This window comes from Ornithorhynchus anatinus, unplaced genomic scaffold, assembly GCF_004115215.2.
Source record: "Ornithorhynchus anatinus isolate Pmale09 unplaced genomic scaffold, mOrnAna1.pri.v4 scaffold_93_arrow_ctg1, whole genome shotgun sequence".
NCBI classification, from domain to species: Eukaryota; Metazoa; Chordata; class Mammalia; order Monotremata; family Ornithorhynchidae; genus Ornithorhynchus; species Ornithorhynchus anatinus.
Window position 1 is genome coordinate 2,038,131 of NW_024396943.1, and position 9,511 is coordinate 2,047,641.

At 51.4% G+C, this 9,511-nt stretch overlaps 1 protein-coding gene across 1 annotated transcript in view; it reads right to left on the minus strand.

Moving 5' to 3' along the window:
* Window positions 1-1,198, minus strand: part of LOC103170269 (telomere repeats-binding bouquet formation protein 1-like) — a 42,184-nt gene extending 40,986 nt beyond the window's left edge. The window contains exon 1 of the mRNA XM_029057327.2: window positions 1,000-1,198. The gene's annotated coding sequence lies outside the window, so the exon portion shown is untranslated. The remainder of the gene's footprint in view (window positions 1-999) is intronic.
* Window positions 1,199-9,511: the final 8,313 nt, after the last annotated feature.

Here is a 9,511-nt window from a genome sequence, read left to right on the forward strand (position 1 = left end):
GAGATCGGTCGGGCCCGGCCTTCCCACCGAGGCCTCGGCTGCCCCGCCTCCCTCTGCCGGACCCTCGACCGCCGCCCGCCTCTAATGACCACTCAACTCGGACGACAGTGTCCGTCCCTCCGTTCGTCCCTCTCGGAAGAGAGTGTCCGTCCCCCGTCCCCCTGCCTTCTCCTGTGGAGGAGATCAACCCTGAGCGCCCTCCAAACCATATTGAGGTAAATTCGGCCCCAAACCCACCACAACTCCTGTGGAAGAGGTAAACTCTGCCAAAAGTGCCCCTCACCTTCTGTGGAGGAGATCAATTCTTCCCCAAGCGCCCCTCAACTCCTGTGGCGGGGGCAAACTCTACTCAGAGGGCACCGTCCCTCGGTCGCGCCTATCCCGCCGTCGACCCCTGGGTCACGTCCTCCCGCGGTCCTGGAACGCCCTCCCTCCTCACCTCTGCCAAACTGATTCTCTTTCCCTCTTCAAAACCCTACTTAAAACTCACCTCCTCCAAGAGGCGTTCCCAGACTGAGCTCCTCTTCTCCCTCTACTCCCTCTGCCATCCCCCCTTTACCTCTCCGCAGCTAAACCCTCTTTTTCCCCTTTTCCCTCTGCTCCTCCACCTCTCCCTTCCCATCCCCACAGCACTGTACTCCTCCGCTCAACCGTATATATTTTCGTTACCCTATTTATTTTGTTAATGAATTGTACATCGCCTTGATTCTATTTAGTTGCCATTGTTTTTACGAGATGTTCTTCCCCTTGACTCTATTTACTGCCATTGTTCTCGTCTGTCCGTCTCCCTCGATTAGACCGTAAGCCCATCAAACGGCAGGGACTGTCTCTATCTGTTGCTGACTTGTTCATCCCAAGCGCTTAGTACAGTGCTCTGCACATAGTAAGCGCTCAATACTATTGAATGAAAGATGGACGGCCCGGCCCCCTCCCCCCCCGCCCCCCGCCCCTGAATCCCAACGTCCCCAAGCCCCAACGCCCTCGCAGGGGCCGGCCCACCTCCTCTGCACCCTGGCGGGCGCTGCCAACACCACTACCGGCTTCTCGCCCTTCGCCGGCCCCGCAGCCTCACGTCCTCATCGGGGTCCCTCCCCGCCGGCGGCTCCTCCTCAGAGAGGCGGCTCTTCCTCCTCGGCCTCGACGCCTCGGCCACACCCACCTCGGCCGGCCCGTCGCCTCGCTTTTCCCGCTCCCCGGGCTTCTTCCCGGCCCCGCCCGCCAACGGCGCCTGCGCGCGACGGCCCCCGCCCCCCGCCCCCCACTTGCCTTAACGGTCGCCGCGTGCCATGACCCTCTCCATGCCTTCCCCCCTTCGGCCGCAAGGTGGCGCGCCGCCCTCGGAAGCCCCAGCGCTCCCTACCGCCCCCTACCGCCCCGAGCAGCGCCTCCCCAGAGCAAGCCCGGCCCCCGCGCTCCGAGCAGCAGCCACGCTCCTCAGTCAATCAATCGATGCCCCACAGCACTAAGGTAATTATTTTTTATCAAGTGCCGCCGAGTCTTTTCCGATTCATAGAGACTTTATGGGTAGATTTTCTCTTCTGCCATAATCCGTAGCCTGGCTAACGGTTCTTCCGTTATCGTTGTTCTGATCTCTATCCATCTAGCTGCTGCTCTGCCTCTTCTTCCACGTTGTCCCTGGACTTTTCCTAGCAGTAGTGTTTTCTCCAGAGAATTAGTCCTCCTGATAATGCAGCGTGGCTCAGTGGAAAGAGCACGGACTTAGGAGTCAGAAGTAGTGGGTTCTAATTCCCACTCTGCCACCTGTCAGCTGTGTGATTTTGGGCAAGTCACTTCACTTCTCAGTGCCTCAGTTACCTCATCTGTAAAATGGGGGATTAAGACTGTGAGCCTCACGTGGGACAACCTGATTACCCTCTATCTACCCCGGCGCTTAGAACAGTGCTCGGCACACAGTAAGCACTTAACGAACACCACCATTGTTATTATTATGTACCCAAAATATGCTCATCCAAGTCGAGTCATTTGGCCTTCTAACGACCGCTTTGGCTTCCTTTACCCCAAAATCCATTTCTTTGTGTTGATTTTTTTGGGGCAGTCCACGGGATTCGGGAACATCTTCTCCACCCCCACATTGCAAAAGAACCCATGTTCTTTCGATCCTGTTTTTTCACTTTCCGGCTTCCAGGACCATACATTGTCAATGGAAACACCAGAGAATTGTTGACGGCTTGTATTTTTGTGGCAATTTCACATCGGCACGTTTCATGACTTTTTCCAGGCTCTTCATATCAAGTCTTCCTACCATTAATCTTTGGCGTATTTCTCGACCACTAGCTCCTTTATTATCGATTAACCATCCCAGGAGAGAAAAATCGTCAATCATTTCAATCTTCTCTCCGTCCACTACAGGTGTGTTCAGTTGCCACGATCTTTGTTTTTCTGACATTCATATGTAGGCACATCTTTCTGCTCTGTTTCTTAGCATGTAATAATAAGCCCTTCGAATCTTCTTTATTTTCTGCTAGCAGGGAAGTACCATCAACCTAACTGAGGTTGTTTATATTCCTTCCTCCAAATTTTACTCCCAGTTGTCTTCATCCAATCTGACTTCTTTCATTATGTATTCGGTATAAAGGATGAACTGATGAGTGCGATAAGATAACGTCCTTTTCTTACATCCTTACTAATGGGAAACCAATCTGTTTCTCCATTGAGAAGCAGCGTGGCTCAGTGGAAAGAGCACGGGCTTGGGGATCAGGGGTCGTGGGTTCTAATTCATTCATTCATTCAGTAGTATTTATTGAGCACTTACTATGTGCAGAGCACTGTACTAAGTGCTTGAAATATACAATTCAGCAACAGATAGAGACAATCCCTGCCCAATGCCGGGCTTACAGTCTAATCGGAGGAGACAGATGGACAAAAACAAGATAGCATAATCACGATAAATAGAATCAAGGGGATGTACACCTCATTAACAAAATAAATAGGGTAATAAAAATATATACAAATGAGCACAGTGCTGAGGGGAGGAGAAGGGAGAGGGGGAGGAGCAGAGGGAAAGGGGACTTAGCTGAGGGGAGGTGAAAGGGGGAAGGGGGAGGGAGCAGAGGGTGGAGGGGGAGCAGAGGGAGCAGAGGGAAAAGGCGAAGGGGGAAGGAGCAGAGGGCGGAAGGGGAGCAGAGAGGGAGCAGAGGGAGCAGAGGGAAAAGGGGAAGCTCAGTCTGGGAAGGTCTTTTGGAGGAGGTGAGCTCTCAGGAGGGCTTTGAAGAGGGGAAGAGAGTTAGTTTGGCGGAGTTGAGGAGGGAGGGCATTCCAGGACAGCGGTAGGATGTGGGCCAGAGGTCGACGACGGGATAGGTGTGAACGGGGGACGGTGAGGAGGTGAGCAGCAGAGGAGTGGAGCGTGCAGGGTGGGCAGTAGAAAGAGAGAAGGGAGGTGAGGTAGGAGGGGGCTAGGTGATGGAAAGCCTTGAAGCCCAGAGTGAGAAGTTTTTGTTTCGTGCGGTGGTTGATGGGCAACCACTGGTGGTTTTTAAGGAGGGGAGTGACATACCCAGAGCGTTTCTGCAGCAACTTGATCCGGGCAGCGGAATGAAGAATAGACTGGAGTGGGGAGAGACAGGAGGAAGGGAAGTCAGAGAGAAGGCTGACACAATAATGCAGCCGGGATATTATGAGAGCTTGTACCAGTACGATCGCCGTTTGGATGGAGAGGAAAGGGCGGGCTATTGTAAAGGTGAGACCGGCAGGCACTGGTGACGGATTGGATGTGTGGGGTGAATGAGAGAGTGGAGTCAAGGATGACACCAAGGTTGCGGGCTTGTGAGACGGGAAGGATGCTCCTACTGTCCACAGTGACAGGGAAATCAGGAAGAGGACAGGGTTTGGAAGGGAAGATAAGGAGCTCAGCTTTGGACATGTTGAGTTTTAGGTGGCAGGCAGACATCCAGGTGGAGACGTCCTGGAGGCAGGAGGAGATACGAGCCTGGAGGGAGGGGAAGAGAACAGGCGAGGAGATGTAGATTTGGGTGTCATCGGCATAGAGATGATAGTTGAAGCCGTGGGAGCGAATGAGTTCACCAAGGGAGTGAGTGTAGATGGAGAACAGAAGAGGGCCAAGAACTGACCCTGGAGGAACTCCTACATTTAGAGGATGGGAAGGGGAGGAGGAGCCCGCAAAGGAGACCGAGAATGAACGGCCAGAAAGATGAGAGGAGAACCGGGAGAGGACGGAGTCCGTGAAGCCAAGGTGAAATAAGGTGTGGAGGAGAAGGGGATGGTCGACAGTGTCAAAGGCAGCTGAGCGGTCGAGGAGAATTAGGATAGAGTAGGAACCATTGGATTTGGCCAGAAGGAGGTCATGGGTGACCTTTGAGACAGCAGTCTCGGTAGAGTGGAGGGGACGGAAGCCAGATTGGAGGGGGTCCGGGAGAGAGTTGGAGTTGTGGAATTCAAGATAGCGAGTGTAGATGACTCGTTCTAGGAGTTTGGAAAGGAAGGGTAGGAGGGAGAGAGGGCGATAACTGGAAGGGGAAATGGGGTCGAGAGAGGGTTTTTTAGGATGGGGGAGACATGGGCATGTTTGAAGGGAGAGGGGAAGAAGCCATTGGAGAGTGACTGGTTGAAGATAGAAGTTAAGGAGGGGAGGAGGGAAGGGGAGATGGTTTTTATAAGGTGAGCGGGAATGGGGTCCGAAGGACTGGTGGAGGGGGTGGCTCCTGGCGAGGAGGGAGGATATCTCCTCTGAGGATACTGCAGGGAAGGATGGGAAAGTAGGGGAGAGGGTTGGGGTGGGGGGGAAGCAGAAGGGGAGGGGTGACTTGGGGGACCTCAGACCTGATTGTGTTAATTTTTGTGATGAAGTAGGTGGCCAGATCGTTGGGGGTGAGGGATGGGGGAGGGGGAAGAACAGGGGACCTGAGAAGAGAATTAAAAATCCTAATCCTGCCTCTGTCACTTGTCAGATATATGACTTTGGGCAAGTCACTTCAGTTCTCTGTGCCTCAGTTACCTCATCTGTAAAATGGGAATGAAGACTGTGAGCTCTAAGTGGGACACCCTGATTACCTTGTATCGACCCCGGCTCTTAGAACAGTGCTTGTCACATAGTAAACGCTTAACAAATATCATTATTCTTATAAGTGGACACATTTCCTGCCCACAACAAGTTTACAGTCCAGAGGGGAGAAAGACATTAATATAGATAAATAAATTGCAGATATGTACATAAGTGCTGTGGGACTGGGAGGGGGGTGAATAAAGGGAGGAGGTCAGCATGACTCAGATGGAAATGGGAGAAGAGGAAAGGAGGGCTTTGTCAGGAATGGCCTTTTGGAGGAGAGGTGGCTTCAGTAAGGCTTTGAAGGGGGCGAGAGTAATTGCCTGTCGGATTTGAAGAGGGAGTGAGTTCCAGGCCAGAGGCAGGACATGGGCAAGGGGGTGGCGGTGAGACAGACGACATCGAGGAACTGTGAGAAGGATGGCATTTGAGGAAAGAAGTGTGCGGGCCGGGTTGTAGAATAAGAGAAGCGAGGTGAGGTAGGAGGGGGCAAGGTGATGGAGTGCTTTCAGGTCAATGGTGAGGAGTTTTTGTTTGCTGTGGAGGTGGGTGGGCAACCACTGGAGTTCCTAAAGGAGTGGGGTAACGTGGCCTGAAAGCTTTTGTAGAAAAATGTTCTGGGCAGCAGAGTTCAGTATTGACTGGAGTGGGGAGAGATAGGAGGCTGAGACGTTAGCAAGGATAATACAGTAATCAAGGTGGGATAGGTTAAATGATATTGATTTGATAGCAGTTTGGATGGTTCCAGGAGAAGCAGTTTCCAGGTTTGTTTCCAGGAGAAGGGGGTGGTCCATTTTGTCGAGGGCTGCTGAGAGGCTGAGGATGATTAGGATAGAGTAGAGGCCCTTGGATTGGGCAAGAAGGCGATCATTGGTGACCTTTAAGAGGGCGGTTTCTGTGGAGCGAAGGGGATGGAAGCCAGATTGGAGGGATTCCAGGGGAGAATTGGAGGAGAGGATTTTGAGACAGCAGGTGTAGACAACTCGATCAAGGAGTTTCGAGAGGAAGGGTAGAAAGGATATGGGGGATAACTGGATGGAGCCGTGGGGTCAAGGGAGGGGAATCATGGGCATGCTTGAAACCAGTGGGGAAGAAGCCATTGGAGAGCCAACAGTTGAAGATGGCTGTTAAGGGAGGGAAAAAGGTAGGGGTCAAGAGTTTTGATAAGGTGCAAAGGAGTGCAGTCAGATGTGCAGGTGGAGGGGTAGATTTTGGAGAAGGCAGATCTCCTCTAGAGATCTGGATCTCATATCTGGGAAAGATATGAGAGATGAAGAAGGGGTAGAAGGGGAGAGGGACTGGGGAGGGGCAGGGGAGATTTTAGGGAGTTTACACCTGATAGTGTTAATTTTCTTAATAAAATTAGGGGGCCAAGTCACTGGGGGCAAGGAATGGGGGAGCAGAGGGAGTTTGAGGAGGGATGTTAAAGTCTGGAACAACTGGTGAAGGTGATAGGCATGGGTGTCCATAAGGGTGGAGAAATAATTTTCCCAGGCAGAGGAGTGGGCAGATTTAAACCGTTCAAGGATAAACATGTAGTGATGTCGGCCTGTTATCTAGGTTGCTGCCAGCAGCGCTCTGTGGCTTGTGCATAAGAGTGAAGGAGGCAGACAGTGCAGGTGATCCAGGGCTGTGGGTTAGTGGTACGAGATTGACAAAGGGATTAGGGGAGCGAGTGAATTGAGTTCAGTAAAGAGGGTGGGGGTGAGAGTGTCAATTTGGTCATCAAGGAAAGGTAGTTTGGGTATGGAGGCTAAATTCAATTTAATTCAATCGTATTTATTGAGTACTTTCTGTGTGCAGAGCACTGTACTAAGCGCTTGGAATGTACAATTCAGCAACAGATAGAGACAATCCCTGCCCAACAACGGGCTCACAGTCTAAGAGGGGGAGACAAAACAAGTAGTCAGGCATCAATACCATCAACATAGATAAATAGAATCGTAGATAGAGAAGCAGCATGGCTCAGTGGAAAGAGCCCAGGCTTGGGAGTCAGAGGTCGTGGGTTCTAATCCCCGCTCCACCGCTTGTCAGCTGTGTGACTTTGGGCAAGTCACTTAAATTCTCTGGGCCTGTTACCTCATCTGTAAAATGGGGATTAAGACTGTGAGCCCCACGTGGGACAACCTGATCACCTTGTATCCCCCCAGCTCTTAGAACAGTGCTTTGCACATAGTAAACGCTTAACAAATACCACTGTTATTATTATCATTAATGAAATAGAGTAATAAATGATATATACAAATATACACAAGTGCTGTGGGGAGGGGAAGGGGGTAGAGCAGAGGGAGTAGGGAGAATGGGGAGGGGCAGTTTGGGAAGGCCACCTGAAGGACATGATGAATAGAGAAAACTGGATGGGGTCAAAAGATCAGAGGTTTTTCAGGAGGAATAGTACAGATTTATGGGGAAGAAGTGTGTGGGAGAGGAGGCAAGTGAGGAGGTTAAGGTCGGACAGAGGAATTTCAGAGCCGGTGAGGTAGAGACTGTGACTGAGGTAGTGGTTAGAGATGATGAGATTGAGTGTGTGTCCACGTTAGTGAGTGGGAGAAGAAGGGTGGAGCGGGAGGTCAACAGAGTTGAGGAGTGATAGAAGACAGTCAGCAGAAGGTTCATCGGGAACATCTATGTGGATGTTGACCTCCCCAAGGATCAATCTAGGGGTGGAGAAAGAGAGAAGAAATATGAGAAAAAGATCAAAATGGTTTGCCACCTGTAGGTTAGGCAGTCACACCCTGATCTGACCTGGTGGGAGGTAGATGACAGTTACTAGAACCTGGAGTGGGCAGTAGAGGCGGATTATATGGGCTTCAAAGGAAGGGGAAAAAAGGAGTGGGAGAGGTGGAATGGTGCGAAAGCGGCTTTGGGCCGTGGAAGGAAGCCATGACCGTCTCCTTTGCCAGTGAGTCTGGGGAAATGGGAGAGAATGAGGCCCCATCTGAAGAGAGCAGTAGGGGAGACCCTGTCGCCTGGGGAGAGGCAGGTTTCAGTGATGGTGAGGAGAATGAGTGACTGAGTCAGGAATAGATCAAGGTTGAAGGGAAGAAGCCCCATGATGGAATGAGGGTTTCACAGGACACACTTAGCTGAAGCTCTATGGTGGTGGGGGGTGGGGGTAGGGGGCAAGGGGTAGGGAATGTTTGGTTGGGAGTGAGTTGATGGGGCCCAGCGTGGGGGTTGGAGGATGAGGGGTGGCGCTGGGGCAGGATTACAGGGATGGGGCGGTGCACGGGGTGGGGAAGGATTGGGCAGCAGAGGGGGCAGAAGAGGTGTGGTGGGAGGAGAGGACTGGGATGGACTGGGGGATTGACCTTGGGACCTTGAGAGCAACGAGGCCAGTGTTCAGGAGAACCCTGAGGAGATAATTATAATAATAATTATTATGGTATTTGTTAAGCACTTACTATGTGCCAGGCACTGTACTAAGCAGTGGAGTGGACACAAACAAATCGGGTTGGACACAGCTCCTCTGTCACACAGTCTCGATCCCGATTTTACAGATGAGGTAACTGAGGACAGAGAAGTTAAGTGATTTGCCCAAGGTCACACAGCAGATAAGTGACAGTGGTGGAATTAGAAGCCATGACCTTCTGACTCCCAGGCCCGTGGGAGTCACTAAGCCACGATGCTTCTCAGCGTAGAGCTGATTGAATTGTCCTTGGGTCTTTGAGAGTGAAGAGTCCAGTGTTTAGAGGAACCCTGAGGAGATGGTTGAATTGTCCTTGGGTCCTTGGGAGTGAAAAGGCCAATGAATAGGAGTGAACAGCCTGGGGTGGTGTGAACGTAAAGAAAGCAGAGGCTGAGGATTCATTCATTCAATCATATTTATTGAGCGCCTACTGTGTGCAGAGCAATGTACTTAGCGTTTGGGAAGTACAGTTCAGCAACAAATAGAGACAATCCCTGCCCACAACAGGCTCACAGTCTACAAGGAGGGAGACAGACATCAAAACAAGTAAACAGGCATCAGTAGCAGGTGTGGAGACAGGAGCCACTGAAATGTCTGTCTCCCCTGACTAGACTGTAAGCCAGTCACTGCGCAGGGCTTGTCTCTATTATCTCTATCTGTTGCTGAATTGTCCATTCCAAGCACTTAGTACAGTGCTCTGCACATAGTAAGTGCTCAATAAATACTATTGAATGAATGAAATATAAAAACATATGAACCTGGACCTCTGTCACCTGGTGATTAGGCAGCCACACCCTGATCTGACTGCAGGGAAAGAGGGAAGATGAAGTAAAAGGCCACTTCTTGGCTGCAGCAGATCGGGAATGAAATGTCCTATAATCCTGGTGGGAAGGTGATGGCTGATGACTTGGTCAGGCTGAGGACCCTGAGTAGAGATCTTGTCATCTTCGGGAAGGTCTCTGTCCCAGGCACTCAGTGTGCAATGCTGCCCGCATCTCGCTGCACCTGCATATGCCACTTCTAACATTATGTGCTGTAATCAAACTCACACTTCTGCTGATACTGTGCTGGAGCACCAT